The 18760-nt window shown below is 50.3% G+C and overlaps 1 pseudogene; it reads left to right on the top strand.

Moving 5' to 3' along the window:
• Positions 1-4902: 4902 nt before the first annotated feature.
• LOC146194955 (uncharacterized) overlaps positions 4903-18760 on the top strand; it is a 73455-nt pseudogene continuing 59597 nt past the window's right edge.

The raw sequence follows: 18760 nt of genomic DNA, 5'->3' as shown, positions 1-18760 counted from the left end.
ACACCCCTGTGAGAGCCGGGTGCTAGGCCGAGCGATGCGTGTATTCATTTTATCCGTAACAAGAGCAAAACCACTGTCTTTTTAAGGCGAACGCCTTTAATGCGTCATCGTTGTTGGCAGAGGGTTGTCCGCAGGGGTGTCATGATTTCGAAAGCGAGAGCTAAAAATAAATTATTAAACCTTGCCTCCACTGGGAATCGGACCTCCATACCCTAGATCCCCAGCCCAGCCACTGCGCCATGCTCCGGATCGTGAAACGCTCTATAATTCCCCTTTTCTAACGTGAGGATAGCAGCATTCCGCAAGTGACATGTACTGCGCCTTTCGTTCACTGTAAATAAATTATTGAACGCTGACGAACTTTGATGTGTACAATGACATTTGTATTCGTAAAGGGGCGCGCTGTACCCTCACTAGAGGTCATGACGTGATCCCGCTGGGCGTCCGATCCAGGTGTCCATGCGGCGCCTTTCATTTGACATTTCCTCGACACAGCAAATCGAAGCAGACCCAGATGTCTATATATAATTTGTTCACCGGAAAGGAGCCCCGCCGGGGTGGTGCAGTGGTAAAACGCCCGGCTACTGTGCCTGAGTTGCCGGGTTCGAACCCGACTAGGGCGGCTTCGTTTCGATAGAGGCAAAGCGAAGTGGTGTCCGTGTACTGTGCGATGTCAGTGTAGGTTAAAGATCCCTAGGTGGTCAAAATTACTCCACAGCACTTCACTACGGCTCTCTTTTCTCTCTTTCCACTTTCAGTCCCGTCTTCCTATCTTTCCTTACGGCGCGGTTCAGGTGTCCACAGAGCGTGTGACAGATACTGCGCCTTTCCCTTTCTGCGAACCAATTTACATTTACATTTACAAAAAGAGAACGCGCAGTATCTCATATTTGTTCTGTGGACACCTGAATGCCTGACCGCGCCGTTGCGGAAGAGCAACAGGGAGAGCTGTGATGGGAGTGATGGCGGAAAGAGAAGAAAGGGTTGGTTGGTGTGTGGGCTTTAACGTCCGAATGCGACTCAGGCTAAGAGAGACGCTGTAGAGAGAGAGAGATATATATATATATATTTTAATGACAACAGGAGATGTCTGCCTGGTGGTAAGCCTAGCATGCTACTCCTGATGAGGGGAAGACTAATTCAACCATGGAGGACTCTGGAAATTTCGACCACCTGGGGTTATTTAACGTGCACTGACATCCCACAGCACACGGGCACCTTGCTTTTTGCCTCCATAGAAAAGCGGCCTCCGAGGTAAGGATTCAATCCCGCGTCCTTGAAAACAGCAGTGGAGTATCGTAACCACTGCGCTACACCAGCGGGGCGAAAGAGAAGAGGAGCCATAGTGGAGGGCTTCGGAGTAATTTCGACCACATGGGGATCTCTAATGAGCGCCGACATTACATTGCACAGCACAGTGACGCCTCCGTTTCGCTTCCATCGAACCGCAGCCGCCGAGGTCGGAACCGAACCCCGGTACGCCGGCACAGTGGCCGGGCGTCTTACCACTGCACCACACCGACGGAGCATTCACCGCGGACACATATTCCACGCCGCAGGTGACTCCCATGACGGGGCTGGGGCAAGTAGGTCACCGCCGCTTGAGGCGGGTGCTAGCCTGCCAGCGAATTTTAACGCGATAGCGTTAAAATTCGCTGGCAGGCTAGCGCGATAGCGTTAAGGAGCTCGTGTCGCAGAAAAGCCGGTTTCGTCGGCGTCGGCGGCGTTGGCCGTGAGCGATAAATCCCGGCATGCACTTCATAAATAAAAAGCAACTTCCAAGATGGGCTGGGTGGGAATCGAATCAGGGTCTGCGGAGTGTGAGACGGAGACGCTACCACTCAGCCACGAGTTTGATGCTTAAAAGCGGTACAAAAGCGCTTCTAGTGAATGCGGTGTCGCCTTAGAAACGTGCCGTAGAACGTTATACTGCGGTGTATATCGGTAACTATGAGCATGTTACTTACAGAAGTCGCAGTTAGACGAGTAGCGAAGTACGTTTCCGCTACATTTCTTCTGCGCTGTGCGCACACGCAGAGCCATCTTGCGGCAAACACAGAAGAGCCACTCCTCGCAATGTGCGGCGCTGCCCCGACACGTGGCGCGCCACTCGCCCCTGACGTTTCGCCGTGCACCCTCACGGGTTGTAGAATCAAGCGTCTTTCCTTTCTTTAGATCACTATCTTCGCTCACCCGCTTCTCCCGTTCGGGCCGCGCGGGTACCAGTGCGAGGATGCCCCAATACCCTTGTGTTTATTAAGTTTTCTCGCTCTCTCCCCTTCCAACATCCAGCGTGCGTCACTCGAACAGTGGTGTTTAGGCGATGCGGCTCCTCTTTCCGCTCACAGCGCGATTGCTAGGAGCAGCGTCTGATGCCGGACACCTCTGACGTGATCGCTGCGCTGTAGCGCTTCTGCTGGGAAAGCGTCCCCTGCGATGTGTGCCGGACTGCTTCCGAGGAATCATGCTTCTGCGTGGTGCTCCCAAGCGAGATAGAGGACAATCCCATCAAGGCGTCAGCCCCATGATCGCGTCCGCCTTCATGGCGCGTCGCTGCCCGGCTTTCTCCCTCCGAGACACCGAGTTCTTTGGTTCGTTTCGCTTGCTCAGGCGCACGTTTCGGTGCCGCGCCGAACGCTGCGTTGCTCGGCGCTCACAGGGTGATTCGTGAGTACAAAGTCCTACGTGGGGCGCCTCATCAGTCACTGCTGCGCCGTAGCGCATTGTCTTACACTCCTTGATGGGTCGACGGGTGTTGAATTGCAGGGCCTTGCGCGCTCGCTCTTGAGACGCGTGTGATGGAAGCGGCGCAAAAAGTGCACTTAGAAGTGTTGAGTATGAAAACTATGTCTTTGTGTGACGCAAGAGCATACCGAGCGAATTAGTGGGCGGTGCGAACGAGGTGCAATAATGCTATCGCGTTCCACTCTTGAAGGCGAAGCTTAAGCGTCCTCCAAATTTTTTATCTGCTGCAGGCCGTCATTGCACCCGCCACCGCTTCGGTGGTGGACGGCTGGCTGTTGTTGCGGCGCACGTCTTTCTTTCGCTCTTCCTTTTCTTTCTTTATTTTCTCTTCTGCCTGCACGAGGCAGCGGAGGTGGCTCAGCTACAAAGCCAGTAGCAGACCCTTGCATTTTCTTTTCCTCCTTCGTACGGCTGCAACAACAACCATGGCAGGCCTGTGCGTTTTCTTTATATTCTTCCTACAGCCAGTACAACAGAAGAGGAAATGGTTGGTTGGTTGGTTTGTTAGATTAACATCCCAAAGCGACCAAGGATATGAGAGACGCCGTAAGGGAGGACTCCGGAAATTTCGACCATTTGGGGTTCTTTAGCGTGCACTGACATCGCACAGCACACGGACGCCACTCCGTTTTGCCTTCATCGAAGCAAGCCGCCGAGGTCGGGTTCCAACCCGGGTATTCCGGCACAGTAGTCGGGCGTCTTACCACTCACCGCCCCGGTGGGGCTGGGTGGCCTATACGATGCTCTACGGAGATTCACAGCGTGTCCAGGTTAGAAACGCTTAGCGAAGTAGGCGGAAGGATGGCTATTCCTGGCCCTACGGGGCTGGGACGGTAGGTGAACGCCGCTTGAGGCGGGGGCTAGCCAGCCACCGAAGGTTTATCTGTTGTAGGTAGTTATTGCACCCGCCACTACCTAGGTACTGGACGATGGCTGTTACGGCGCGCGTCTTCCTCTCCCTCTTCTTTATTCTTCTTCTGTACTTTCTTTCCTGTCCGCCCCGCCGGGGTGGTGCAGTGGTAAGACGCCCGATTACTGTGCCGGAGTACCCGGGTTTGAACCCGACCTCGGCGGCTGCGTTTCGATGGAGGCGAAACGAAGTGGCGTCCGAAGTGGCGTTTCGATTGAGGCGAAACGAAGTGACATGCGCTGACATCGTACAGTGGCGAAGTGCTGTACGATGTCAGCGCATGTTAAAGATCCCCAGGTGGTCGAAATTACTCCGTAGCCCTCCACTACGGCTCCTCTTTCTCTCTTTCCACTTTCACTCCCCCTTCCTCCCTGCCCTTACTGTGTGGTTGCGGTGTCCACAGAAAACAAGTGAGACAGTTACCGCGCTTTTTTCTTCCTGTAAATAAATCAGTTAAAAAATTTGCAGGACGCTTAAGCTTCGCCTTCAAGAGTGGAACGCGATAGCGTTATTGCACCTCGTCGAGAAAACGTACTAAACGCAAGGGTATTGGGGCATCCTCGCACCGGTACCCGCGCGGCCCGACGGGGAGAAGCGGGTGAGCGAAGATAGTGATCTAAAGGAAAGACGCTTGATTCTACAACCTGTGAGGGTGCACGGCAAAACGTCAGGGGCGAGTAGCGCGCCACGTGTCGGGGCAGCGCCGCACATTGCGAGGAGGGGTTCTTCTGTGTTTGCCGCAAGATGGCTCTGCATGTGCGCAGAGGGCAGAAGAAATGTAGCGGAAACGTACTTCGCTACTCGCGTAACTGCGACTTCTGTAAGTAACATGCTCATAATTACCGATATACACTGCAGTATAACGTTCTACGGCATGTTTCTAAGGCAACACCGCATTCACTAGAAGCGCTTTTGTACCGCTTTCAAGCATCGAACTAAGGCAACACCGCATTCACTAGAAGCGCTTTTGTACCGCTTTCAAGCATCGAACGTGTGGCGTGTTGCTTGCTGGAATGTTGCTTGCTGGAAACAGCGCATCGGCCGTTGGCCGAGGTCTTTCGACTCCTCAGGACACTACCGAAACGTACAAAGTTGTCCTTCCACGCCTGCCCACCGGTAATGTTGTCCTTAATACCGTTTTCCTGCATGCCGACATTAAGGGTCGCCCGTACCGAGCACCTGATTTTCGAGACGCACTTGCACAGATTTTGGACCTCAGGGAAATTTTGTGCATTGGTCAATACCAAATGAGCCACGTGTGGATGGTTACCTGCGAGAGTATTATTCAAAGCAGAAGCTAATTAACAAAGCAGAGTTCCCTGTGAAAGGACTTCGGTGCATGGTGTTCGACCCGGATACAAAGAATGTCAAGGTTAAGCTCCGTTGGCTTCCATGCTATATGGAGCACCATAGGATTCTGGAAGCTTTCGAGTCTTATGGAACGATTCAATCTGTGGAGCGTGAAAAGTGGCGGTGCCCAGGGATGGAACACATGGAAACGGCGAACTGTGAAATCTCCCTCACGCTCAAGGACGGAGTGTCAGCAAGTACAATTCCTCACACTCTTAATGTTTATGGGGTGCAGGCATTAGTGCTTATCCCAGGGAGACCTCCACTGTGTCTTCGATGCAGCCGGGTAGGTCATGTACGGCGTCAGTGCCGAACGCCTCGATGCACCCAGTGCCGGCGCTTTGGCCATACTGTGGAGAACTGTGTATTAAGTTATGCCGATAGACTGCGTCAAGGCCAGTGGTCACGAGAAGATGACGTGGCGTCCGAACATATCATGGATGTGTCAGAGGTTGTTGATGTAACTGGTGAGTTAGGTCGTGAACATCAAATTGATGGGACCAGAAGCCTTCTGCACTTCACACCAACTCAGAAGAACCTGCAGTGACTGGCCATCAAGAACCAGCGTCTCCAGAGCCAAAAGCGCCGGACCCGGGCCCGCCTGTGAGTGCCACTCAGAGTGCTGCGCTTGCTGCCCAAGAACCACCTGTCATTGAAGGGCGTCTGGATATGCCTCCTGTGGAATCAATGGGGAAGATACTGCCAGTGGATGCTCGCCTATCCTCCTTCGTCATTGATTCTCCTTTGTCGCTGGAGGGTAATAGTGAGTCGTCTGTGGCGCCGATCTCTGGTGCGTCCGGTTCACTGTCGGCTGTCAGTGTGGCAGCGAGCGATGTGCTCCAATCAGGTTCGTGGGCCGAAGCCTTGAGTGTCTCAGAGGAGGACGTGGACAACACAGTGCCTTTGAAGCGTCCCGCAGATGATGAGGTGTGTATCGATGGTGCTGGCCAGAAGGCACACTGTGTAGAGGCCATAGGAAGGGTGACTTTAAAGAGGAGGGCGATGTCTACCCGAAAGGCCGCCAATTTCCAGGCGGGCCACCCCATTCCAGGGGATGATGTTTAAAAGGACTAGTACCAAAAATGGCTACAGTCGCAGCATATCAAGTCGCTACCCTTAACGTCAGGGGTATGCGTAATCGTCGGAGACAGCAGCAGTTAAGACATCTGTTAAAAAAATGGAGTGTGTCTGTAGCAGCAATTCAGGAAACAAAGTTCTCCTCCGATGAAGAGACGGAAGCTGCTCTTGAGCCGTTTTTGCCGGAATATAACATCATTGTTAGCCACGCTAGAGGCTTGTCCGGAGGGTGTATGCTATTCCTGGCCAAAACACTAGAAATGACAGCCATGTCTTATTGCATAGATGGCGAGGGACGACTTATATGCTGTGACCTCACAATCTCAGGTGTGCAGTGGCGAATTATTTGTGTTTACGCCCCAGTAAAACAGCGAGACAGAAGGCATTTTTTTCTTTCATTAGTTAATCATTTGTGCACAGATCGCAAAATTATGTTGTTGGGGGATTTTAATTGTGTTTGTAGGGATGAGGACCGATCAGCAATATGTAAGAGATATGACCCTAATGCTGCATTACTTAGCGATTTGGCTTGTGAATATAACCTTGTGGATGTGGGGCAGGAAAAAGGCGACAGTATTCATTTCACTCATTTTCAGTTCTCCTCTAATGCCCGCCTTGACAGAATTTATGTTTCTGCAGACATGTTAGCAAATTTGTTTGGTTACTGGGTGCGGCCCATCTTCTTCAGTGACCATTGTATGGTGTCTCTTCAGGTAGGGAGGTACAGTCGGCAGATACTTCACCCTCGGTGGGAACTGTGGAAAATGAATAACTGTCTGCTCTCAGATGAAATCTTTAAGCGTGCTGTACCTACTTGTTTGAAAGACATATGGTCACGCCATGATCTGTCAGTTTTTCAAAAATGGGACTTGTTCAAACAGGAAACCAAAAACTTAGCAATTGAAGCCTCTGCAAGAATCGCGTTCCTAAAGAGACACCACCTTCGTGAGCTTGGGCGCACTCTAACTGAGCTACATGAGCTAGAGAGGGTTAGCCCAGGTGCCTATGTTGAAGAAATTAATAACGTAAAGGCAGAGCTTCAACAAATTGCGACGGAAAGATACAAGGGGGCCCTAATAAGATCTAGGACTCGAAGGTTTTTTGACGAGCAACCTTCACGTCGGGCCCTCAGTGATGAAAGAGAGAATGCTCTTAGGAAGGAAATATTGGAAATTCAGTATGGTGGTTGCACATATAGTGATGCTCCTAGTATTCTTGCTGCTTTCTATGATTATTATCGAAAGCTGTTCGGCAGTTGTAAAGATCCAAATCAGGGTTTCGATTATAATTCCTTACTTGAGAACTTTCCTCGACTAGACGATGAGAAATGTGCTGTAGTAGAGGGACCCATCACTTTGGAAGAAATTAAATCAGCCATTTCAGACCTTCAGAACCAGAAATCTCCTGGCCCAGATGGTATTACTAGCGAATTTTATAAAACATTTTCGCCTTGCCTAACGCCTGTTTTGATGGAAGTATTCCAAGCATCTTATGATGTGGGTTTCCTGCCTCCCACTTTCTATTCAGGCCACACAATATTAATACCCAAAAGCAAAGATATTAATCGGCTGAAAACTGTTGAAGGATATCGTCCAATTTCCCTCTGTAATGTTGATTACAAAATTTTTGCCAAGGTCCTTTGTTCTCGTTTGCAGCTGGTTATCATGGACTTGATAGGTTCGCATCAGGTATGTGGTATCAGAGGGCGCAGTATTCAAACACACATCCATATTGCACGTTCAGTAATCGAGACAGTATCAGATGAGACAGGCCAAGTAGCTCTGATTCAAATTGACCTGGCGAAGGCGTTTGATAAAGTTCGGCACAATTTCTTGTTCGCGGTCTTGGAGAATGCAAACATTGGTGACGTTTTGCTCAAAGGCATAAGGCTGTGCTATATGAACTCGTATACAAGACTAATTGTTAATCAGGAGCTAACGAAACCAATACCACTGGAATCATCTGTTCGTCAAGGATGTCCACTGTCCCCACTGTTGTTTGGCTTATATCTGGAACCCCTCTGTCTCAGTATAATTAACAGTGCAGCCATCCGTGGTTTCTCTCTGGCTCAATGTGAAGTTAAGATTTTAGCTTACGCGGACGATATCGCCATCTTTTGTTCTGACAAAAAGAGTGTACTTGAGGCTTTACACTTGACTGAACAGTTCTGCGATGTATCAGGCGCGGCCCTTAATTTAGATAAATCCAAAGATTTTTGGTTGGGACACTGGGGCACTAGACCAAGCCAGTTCGGAGGCATATGCTGGGACTATAGTCCTCTCAGTACCTAGGGGTTCCGCTGCACCAAGTTCGTAACAGCGCAGCCTACTGGGATTCACAAATCGTACCTATGCGGCGACAAACGCAGGCTTGGATGGGTAGGGAACTCTCAGTGTTTGCTAGGGCACAGGTCTGTAACATATTTTTGTTTGCAAAGCTTGCGTATGTCCTTCAAGTCCTGCATTGTGCGAGGAGCAAAGTACAAGTTATACACAGAATATTTGCAACATTTGTGTGGCGCTCTCAATGGGAGCCCATGCAGCGTGACAACTTGTTTCTTCCGTTAGAGTCTGGTGGAGTGGGCCTTGTTCACTTGTTTGTGCATCAACTTGTCTCCCGTTTTTTCTTTTTCAAATCGGCAAACCATTCGTTTCTTGTAACTGTGCTCATTAGGCGCATTAGTCCACATTTGCCTTACTTATTCGCACCAACTGGGCAGGCTCGTGAAGGGCGTTTATGGGGATTCCTTAAGGAGGTTGCTGACACTTTCAATTTTCTCACTGTGCGTTTCTCTGTAGATTACCTGTATAGCATCTCGAGAAAGCAGATGACCCAGGCTCTCACTGAGTCTTTGTTCCCTACACCGTTGTATCGGCAGCCTTATCTGGGGTTTTTGGACACCACTGTTCTAAAGCGTGTTAGGCAAATGTGCATTCAGGCAGCTGCAAAAACGTTCTTTTTCAAATTACATACAGCGACGTTGCCTGTCAAGACATTTCTTCACAATAAGGAGATGTTTGTGCCCTGGTCGGTAAATTGTCGTCTCTGTAACGTGCCTGAGACAATTGATCATTGCTTTATTCTGTGCCGTGATGCTATGTTCTTTTGGGACATACTACAAAGAACTCTTAAAAAGGACATTGAAATTACGCCTTATACAATTAGATTTTTGCCTCCTGACAAAAACTCTGTCGTGCCTTACGATCTGTTTGTGTTGATGGGACTGTTCAGCCTTTGGAAAAGCCGCATGATCGACAGGCATGCAGAGCCACCAAGATCGTCGAAATCCGTGTTTCGGGAGCAGTGTGCTTTGGTGAGAAGTGTATATGCTGCACGTAAGAACCTCCAAACTGGATGCCGTATCTAGACGCATGTGTATGTCTCCCAGACTTTTGATGTTCTGATGATTGTGCATTGTCGGGCTGAGGATATGACGGGCTCGTATTAAGCAGCCCGGTAACTTTAGACATGGACATGTTTAAGTAAGTGGAGTTGTTCCTTTTTACGGAAGTTTTTCCATGCAATAAAGAACAAAAAAGAACTCGTGGCTGAGTGGTAGCGTCTCCGTCTCACACTCCGGAGACCCTGGTTCGATTACCACCCAGCCAATCTTGGAACTTGCTCTTTATTTATGAAGTGCATGCCGGGATGTTTCGCTCACTGGACGCCGACGACACCGGCTTTTCAGCGACGTGAGCTCCTTAACGCTACCGCGTTAAAAAATCAGTTCTTTCCTGTCCGCACGAGGAAGCGGAGGTGGCTCAGCTGCAGAGCCAGTAGCAAGCCAGTGCATTTTCTCCTTCTTCCTACAGCCGCTACAACGACAACTGCTCCTGACACTACGGAGCCAGGGACTAGTAGGTCATCCGCTAGCGGCGGGGTTGTTGTTGTGGCTGTAGGAAGGAAAAGAAATTCACGGGCCTGCTACTGGCTATGTAGCCGGGCCACCTCCGCTGCCTTGTGCGGACAGAAGAGAAAAATAGACAAGAAAAAGAGGGTGAGAGAGACGCGCGCCGCAACAACAGCCGTCGTCCACCACCACCGAAGCGGTGGCGGGTGCAATGACGGCCTACAACAGATACGAATCAGTGGCTATAGCCCCCGCCGCAAGCGTCGTTTACCTACCGTCCCCAGACCCGTAGGGCCAGGCACTGCCACCCTTCACCACCTCTGACGCTAGCGGCGGAGGCTATCATGCCACCATATCTCTATCTGTTGTAGGCCGTCATTGCACCTGCTACCGTTTCAGTGGTGGACGACAGCTGCCCTGCCGGGGTGGTGCAGTGGTAAGACGCCCGAATACTAATGCACAACAACATACAAGAACTTATAGAGGCACATCGGTACACACAGTACCTTCGGTTGGCTGGCACGGAAACAGGACGACATATACTGGACACTCTCGGCATTCGCATACCCGCTCATGCTGAAGAGTTAAACCCTCTCCCTCAGGCCGTGTATTCAGCGCTTATCCTCAAACCTCTTCGTAATAACGTCCGCCCAGTACACCATCAATACCGCCGCGTCGCGCGAGCCAAAGCTCTCTGTAAACACTATGGGACTGCAGAGGATGTTCGCTGGGTGGCCCCGCATGTGGGTCAGACCGTTCGGTAGCTGTGGCCTACAATTTGAGCAGCCCCCCCCCCACTCACTCCATAGACCCTCCCTGTAACTGGGAAGAAGCAGAGGAAGTGGCTATAGCCTTAGCAATCGCCCGAACAGATGCGGCTTACATACACAGCGACTTCACAACAGCCATACTCAACTTTGCCCGCGGACGCGTCCATATTCCCACGAGGCAAACATTGAGAATGTGCACCCTGAATTCTGACAGGCATATTGAGCTTATATGGGTGCCGGCTCACTCTGGATGTCCCGGAAATGAGGCCGCCGATAACATAGCCCAAGAACTTATTAGCCGGGCAAATGGCGATCCATGCCGAGATTTCTCGAGGGAGCGGGCACATACATTTTCTGAGCTCACACAGCAAGCACGCCTTGCCCGTCGACTATACCCTCCTCCCCACTCCCAGCTGTCTCACTCCCAACAAATCCTGTGGAGGCGTCTTCAAACCCGAACGCTTCTCACCCCTCAACGCATATCCTACTACCGATCCGTTTCCCCTGACTGCACTCTCTGTGGAGAGTTGCACGCCACCTTGGACCACATTCTTTTCGGCTGCCCTGCCGATTCTCCCCCGCAGGGACAGCCCGCCATCTGATCATGGGAGGAATGGCAGGCCCTCATGTCGCTGGACCTGGACATCCAACTTCGCTGTGTGGACCGGGGTGCCAGTGCCATGACCCTATGTGACCTGGACACATGCGCGTAATGAGGGGCCGTGCGGTGGCCCTGGGCCCTTGAAGGGCCCAAACTCGCTCCTGAAATAAAGTTTTTTCCTCCTTCCTCCTCTGCCGGAGTATCCGGGTTCGAACCCGACCTCTGCGGCTGCGTTTCGATGGAGGCGAAACGAAGAGGCGTCCATGTGCTGTGCGATGTCAGCGCACGTTAAAGATCCTCAGGAGGTCGAAATTACTCCGTAGACCTCCACTACGGCTCCGTTTTCTCTGTTTTCACTTGCACTCCCACGTTCCTCCCTTCCCTTACTGCGCGGTTGAAGTCTGCACAGAAACCAAGGGAGACAGTTACCGCGCGTTTCCCTTCCAATAACAATCAACAATCAGCTGTTAAGACACGTACATTTCTCTCCCTCTCCATTTTAGTTTTTCATTATTTTCTCTTCTGTTCGCTCGAGGCAGCGAACGTGGTTCAGCCACAGAGCCAGTAGCAGGCCTAGTCTATTATCTTTTTCTTCTTCCTTCAGTCGCAACAACAATAGAAGCGAAAATATTGAAGAAAACAGCACTGGCATAGCTCTGCTAAGCCAGGATATACGTACCGTGAGCTTGGTTTATACGTACCTTGAGCTTGGTTTATCTTGACTGGTGCCCGCCTGGGTGGTGCAGTGGTAAGACGCCCGACTACTGTGCCGGAGTACCCGGGTTCGAACACGACCACGGCGGCTGCGTTTCGATGGAGGAAAAACGAAGTGGCGTCCGTGTGCTGTGCGATGTCAGCGCACGTTAAAGATCCCCAGGTGGTCGAGACTACTCTGTAGCCCTCCACAACGACTGCTCTTTCTCTCTTTCCACTTTCATTGCCACCTTCCTCCCTTCCCTTACGGTGCGATTGAGGTGTCCACAGAAAACAAGGAAGACAGTTACTGGGCCTTTCCCTTCCCATAAATTAATCAATCAGTTTTATATCTTGACTGATGGCGGCTTTTTCTTGGTTTAGTGGCCTCGGCTTTTCATGATATATGAGCGCCGGTGAGCGAACCCCTGTAATTTATAAACGCCGCTCTGCGAAATACGACATAGGAACGCCTGACTATCTGCCATGGGCATTGTTGTTTTGGGATAACAGCGCGAAGGACGAGGACGAAGATCAGCATGACACAAACAGCGCTGTCGTCCTCGTCCTTCGCGCTGTTATTCCAAAATATATTACCAACTAGCCGGCACCTCAAGGCGTTGTTGTTGTGCGCTAGGAAGAAGGAAACGAAAATGCACGGGCCTGCTACTGGCTCTGTTGCTGAGCCACCTCCGCTGCCTCGTGCAGACAGATCCAGAAGAAGAGGAAAAGGGAGAGAAAGGCGCGCGCAGTAACAACAGCCGTCGTCCACCACTGAAACGGCGGCGGGTGCAATGACGGCCTAATACAGATAAAAATTCTGTGGCAGACTAGCCTCCGCCGCAAGCGGTGGTGACCCACCTGTCCCAGTCCCACCAGGGGAGAACCCAAACCCATGGTTGATTTCCCTATGTCACTGATTTGAATCATTTGTAGGAAGGAAAAGGCGCGGTAACTGTTTCATTTGTTTTCTGCGGACAGCGCAACCGCGCCGTAAGGGAAGGGAAGAAGGTGGGCGTGAAAGTGGAAACAGAGAAAGAGGAGCCATAGCGGAGGGCTACGGAGTAATTTTGAAAACCTGGGGATCTTTAACGTGCGCTGACATCGCACAGCACGCGGACGCCTCTTCGTTTCGCCTCCGTCCCATATGTCACTTTCTCGCCCAACACACCCAAGTAGAACGCTTAAGCTGTGTCTTGCAGAGTGGAACGCGAAAGCGATCCTCTCATTTTTTGATACATGCTACAAATGCCGGTGTGCGAGCGCTGGTCAGCGAACACGGGTGGTTTACGAACGATGGTCTAACAATGCAGTGCTACGAAAGCCTAACTGCACTGTCATGGGCACAGTTGCTCTCCCTATCCTTTTCACTCGATCGACACTCCCACTTTCTCCAATTCTTCCTCGTCCTTCGTAACTATAGACCAACACCGTTTACTGCCCTGATGGTGCTGGTGCAGGTCGGTCACCGCTGCTTGCGGCGGGGGCTGGCCTGGCACCGAACGTTTATGCTGTAGGCCGTCATTGCACACGCCACCGCTGGTGGTGGACGATGGCTGTTGTTGCGCGCGCGTCTTCTTTCCCTCTTGCTTTTCTTTCTTCTCTATATTCTCTTCTATCTGCACGAGGCAGGGGAGGTGGCTCAGCTACAGAGCCAGTAGCAGGCCCGTGCATTTTCTTTTCCTTCTTCATACAGCCACAACAACAAACAAAGGCAGCGTCCGTGTGCTGGGCTATGTCAGCGCAAGTTAAAGATCCCCAGGTTACCCAGGTGTTCGAAATTACTCCATAGCCCACCACTAAGGCTCCTCTTTCTCTCTCATCACTTTCACTCCCAGCTTCCTCCCTTCCCTTACGGCGTGGTTGAGGTGTCCACAGATGCAAGTGAGACAGTTACGGCGCAGTTCACGTGTCCACAGAAAACAAGTGAGACATTTACCGCGCCTTTTCCTTCCTCTAAGTCATTACATTATAAATGAATCTGTACAAACTAAGGGGGCGCTCGCGGCGCTGCAGCTGACTGGGGGTGAAAAATAGGGCTAGCGTTCTTAGGAATACATGGAATCGAAATATTCCAAAGCAGTTTTATTTCACGGGGCACCTGTGATGTCGTTATTCGCTACAAAGCAGCTATGAACATCCTTGAACAGATCGTCAAAATGTGAAATGTTATTGCTGAGGCGGAGTATTTCCAAAATACCGCGAACCATGTGGGTGTGCGAGTTGGGAGGGCGGTCCGTAGGAATACATGTAAACACTGCTTACTGGAACATTTTTCTCATTTCGCAAAGAATCGGAAGCGATGGCCGGTCGTTAAGCATTGACCAGCGCTTTGCAGAAGCGTGTGATAAAGTATGGTTGTTGTTGTGGCTGTTGGAAGAAGAAAAATTTTGAGGACGCTTAAGCTTCGCCTTCAAGAGTGGAACGCGATAGCGTTATTGCACTTCGTTCGCACCACCCAGCGTTGCCGGCACTGTTAGACGGCGCCACTTCCATCACACGCGTCTCAAGAGCGAGCGCGCAAGGCCCGGCAATACAACACCCGTCGACCTGCCAAGGAGACAATGCGCTACGGTGCAGCAATAACTGCTGAGGCGCCCCGCGTCAGACTCTGCACTCACTAATCACGCGGTGAGCGCCGAGCAACGCAGCGTTCGGCGCGGCAACGAACCGTGCGCCTGAACAAGCGGAACGAACCAAAGAACTCGGTGTCTCGGAGGGAGAAAGCCGGGCAGCGACGCGCCATGAAGGCGGACGCGATCATGGGGCTGACGCCTTGATGGGATCGTCCTCTATCTCGCTTGGGAGCGCCACGCAGAAGCATGATTCCTCGGAAGCAGCTCGGCACACATCGCAGGGGACGCTTTTTGCCAGCAGAAGCGCTACGGCGCAGCGGTCACGTCAGAGGCGTCCGGCATCAGACGCTGCACCTAGCAATCGCGCTGTGAGCGGAAAGAGGAGCCGCGTCGCCTAAACACCACTGTTCGAGGGACGCACACTGGATGTTGGAAGGGGAGAGAGCGAGAAAACTTATTAAACGCAAGGGTATTGGGGCATCCTCGCAATGGTACCCGCGTGGCCCGAAGGGGAGAAGCGGGTGAGCGAAGATATTGATCTAAAGAAAGGAAAGACGCTTGATTCTACAACCCGTGAGGGTGCACGGCGAACGTCAGGGGCGAGTGGCGCGCCAAGTGTCGGGGCAGCGCCGCAGATTGCGAAGAGGGGTTCTTCTGTGTTTGCCGTAAGATGGCTCTGCATGTGCGCAGAGCGCAGAAGAAATGTAGCGGAAACGTACTTCGCTACTCGTGTAACTGCTACTTCTGTAAGTAACATGCTCATAATTACCGATATACACCGCAGTATAACGTCCTGCGGCACGTTCCTAAGGCAACACTGCATTCACTAGAAGCGCTTTTGTACCGCTTTCAAGCATCGAACTCGTGGCATATCGCTGATGAAAAGCGATATGCGCGCGCGAACGAGATAACGGTTATTGATTACAAGGGGCAGAGGCATGATGAGCAAGACGGAATTACGAGCGCCTTTGTGGAACATTACCGTGAGCTGTTTTCGAGCAGAGCACCAAGTGAAGAAGGGTTTAGAGATAACTTTTTGCCTCTGATGCCAATGTTAGGCAAAGAAGTTACTGAAGAGTTAGAGAACCAAATAAGTTTGGAGGAAATAGAAAAGGCCATTGATGAATTGAAGGTCGGAAAGTCCCCGGGTCCAGATGGTTTGAGTGCGGCCTTTTACAAGAGCCTTAAAAGTGACATGCTCTATAGGCTTTTCAAAGAGTGCTTTGATGTGGGTTATCTGCCACCGTCGTTTAGCAACGTGCAGACGGTCTTGGTTCCCAAGACTGATGAGCCAGCCATGCTTTTAAAAGTTACAAGCTATAGACCGATCACGTTAACAAATGTTGATTATGAAATCTGATGAAGGTGTTAGCTAAGAGATTGCAATACATTATAAACGATATTGTTGGACCTCATCAAACATGTGGAATAAAGACCAGAAGCATATTTAATAATATTCATGTAGCGGGTAGTGTGTTCGGGTGCTGCGATGCTCTAAACAGGAGAGTGGCCATGGTTCAAGTTGATTTCGAAAAAGCATATGATCGTGTGTCTCATGAAATATTGTACTGTTTGTTGGAACATATCGGTGTTGGTGCCGTTGTATTGAAAGGAGTTAAAATGGCTTATGCATGTTGTTCTACACGCCTTATGATTAACAAAGTGTTATCTGAAATAATTGATGTAAGAGCATGTGTGCGGCAGGGATGTCCACTGTCTCCTCTCCTCTTTGCTATATATTTGGAACCATTGTGTAGAATGGTAATTCCTAACGAATACATCCGTGGTGTAAAGCTGGGAGTATGCGAAGTGAAAATATTGGCATACGCTGATGATGTGGCGCTTTTTTGTGAAGATCGCGAAAGCGTTTCGGAAGCTTTGAAAGTAACACAAAGGTATTACAGGCAGACTGGTAGTGCTGTTAATTTAAAGGAAAGTCTCGGAGTCAGGCACGGGGAATGGAAAGAGGAACCGGAAATTTTCTTGGAGTAAGATGGGCTACAAAGCCCGGAGTTTATTTGGGAGTCCCATTGGACAAATACGGGGAAAATACGAATTACTGAAATGAAAAAGCGGAAGAAATACGGGAAAGAACGAAAGGATGGATGGGACGTAACCTCTCTATTTTCTCCTGTGCGACTGTATGCAATACCTTTTTCGTGACAAGAATAATGTATTTACTTCAAGTATTGTATTGTGCTTGAAGCAATATACAAAGCTTCCATCGTGTATTTGCGGTCTTCATTTGGTCGTCCAACTGGGAACGAATTAGCAGAGATAATAATCTCTTTCGGCGAGTTAAAAACGGAGGGTTGTCTCTAATGCATCTATATGTGCGGCAGATGGTTTTAAGGTTTTGTTTCCTACGTGATCAAAAAGATGCATTCCTGAGAACCTTTATGCAAATCATGCTATCCAGTGCAATTCCAGAGTTTATATTTCTTCATGCTCTGCTCGGGGATACACTGTGTCACGCTTCCTGCGAGAAGTGGTGTGGTCGTTCAAGTTTTTGCGCGTGAGGTACTCTGTAGAGTATTTAGCGACGGTACCACCTAAGCGACTGTACAAGCATCTTATTTCACAATTGTTCCCAGCTCCATTGTACAGAACCTTATATTGTGAAGGCCCAGGGAAAGATGTGCTCAAACAAGTTAAAAACATGACTGTTGCACCGGGCATAAAAACACTCTTTTTTAAATTGCATACAGGAACCCTCCCAGTCAAAACATGGATGGAACAAAAGGGCCTTTTTGTACCTTGGGGCTCAGACTGTCTACTATGTAGGAAACCTGAAACAGTTGAGCACGTGTTCCTGGATTGTTGGGATGCGGTGTGTTACTGGGATGTGTTACAAAGGACTCTTAAAAAGACCTGCCATTGACGCCACGTGGAATTCGGTACTTGACAACTATTATGATGATTTTCAGTGTAACCTCATCATGCTATTGGGCCTTCACAGTATTTGGAGGAGTAGGATGGCTTATAGACACTGTGATTTCGATGCACGATCTGTACGTGATTATTTTTTTGAACAAGTGTATAAACTAAAAGAAATTTTGAAGCAGCAAGACGCTGCGGAGGAGGTTTTGAGTCTGATGGGCGAACTTGTGGTAATGAAAGTCCATTAGACACGGTTGTCAGCAAAGGGGCATGGCAACCACGATCTTTTACTGATGTATTTGTACCAATTCATGCAATAAAGAAAAAAAAGAACTCGTGGCTGAGTGGTAGCGTCTCCGTCTCACCCTCCGGAGACCCTGGTTCGATTCCCACCCAGCCCATCTTGGAAGTTGCTTTTTATTTATGAAGTGAATGCTGGGATTTATCGCTCACGGTTAACGCCGCCGATGTCGACGACACCGGCTTTACTGCGACACGAGCTCCTTAACGCTATGGCGTTAAAAAGAAAATGAACAGGCCTGCTACTGGCTCAGTAGCTGAGCCACCTCCGTTGCCTCGTGCAGACAGGAGAAACATTTAAAACTGATTTATTTATAGGAAGGGAAAGGCGCGGTAACTGTCTCACTTGTTTTCTGTGGACACCGCAACCGCGCCGTAAGGGAAGGCAGGAAGGTGGGAGTGAAATTGGCAAGAGAGAAAGAGGAGCCATAGTGGAGGGCTACGGAGTATTTCGACCACCTGGGGATCTTTAACGTGCGCTGACGTCGCACAGCACGCGGACGCCTCCGTTTAGCCTCCAACGAAACGCAGCCACCGAGGTCGGGTTCGAACCCGGGAACTCTCTCTCTCTTGTTTGTTATTTTGTTTATTTCTTCATGCTTGTGCTTTATTGTATTGAAAGCATTGCCAATCCGCACGGTTGCTGCTGCCAACAAATGGGTTTTAGGACCTGTCAAGCTGTTTCCGCAGCTTTTTTCCTCGAACCTGTCCGTTCTGAACTGTATTTTGCAAACGGAAAGCAAAGCACTTACTACTTACTCCGGCACAGTAGTCGGGCGTCTTACCACTGCACCATCCCGGCGGGGCGCAGACAGAAGAGAAAATAGAGATGTAAAAGGAAGAGGGAGAGAACGACGCGCGGCGAAACAACTGCCGTCATCCACCACCGAAACGGTGGCGGGTGAAATGGCTAACAACAGATAAAAAGTCTTTGGCAGGCTAGCCCCCGCCGCAAGCGGCGGTGACCTGCCTTTTCCAGCCCCATCAGAGGAGTACCTCTATAAAGTA

The sequence above is a fragment of the Amblyomma maculatum genome, chromosome 3 (genome assembly GCF_055883805.1).
Source record: "Amblyomma maculatum isolate TAMU_Amacu chromosome 3, ASM5588380v1, whole genome shotgun sequence".
In the NCBI taxonomy this organism is placed as follows: Eukaryota; Metazoa; Arthropoda; class Arachnida; order Ixodida; family Ixodidae; genus Amblyomma; species Amblyomma maculatum.
Note: the sequence above shows the minus strand (reverse complement) of the source record. Positions and strands in the feature narration are given on the sequence as shown.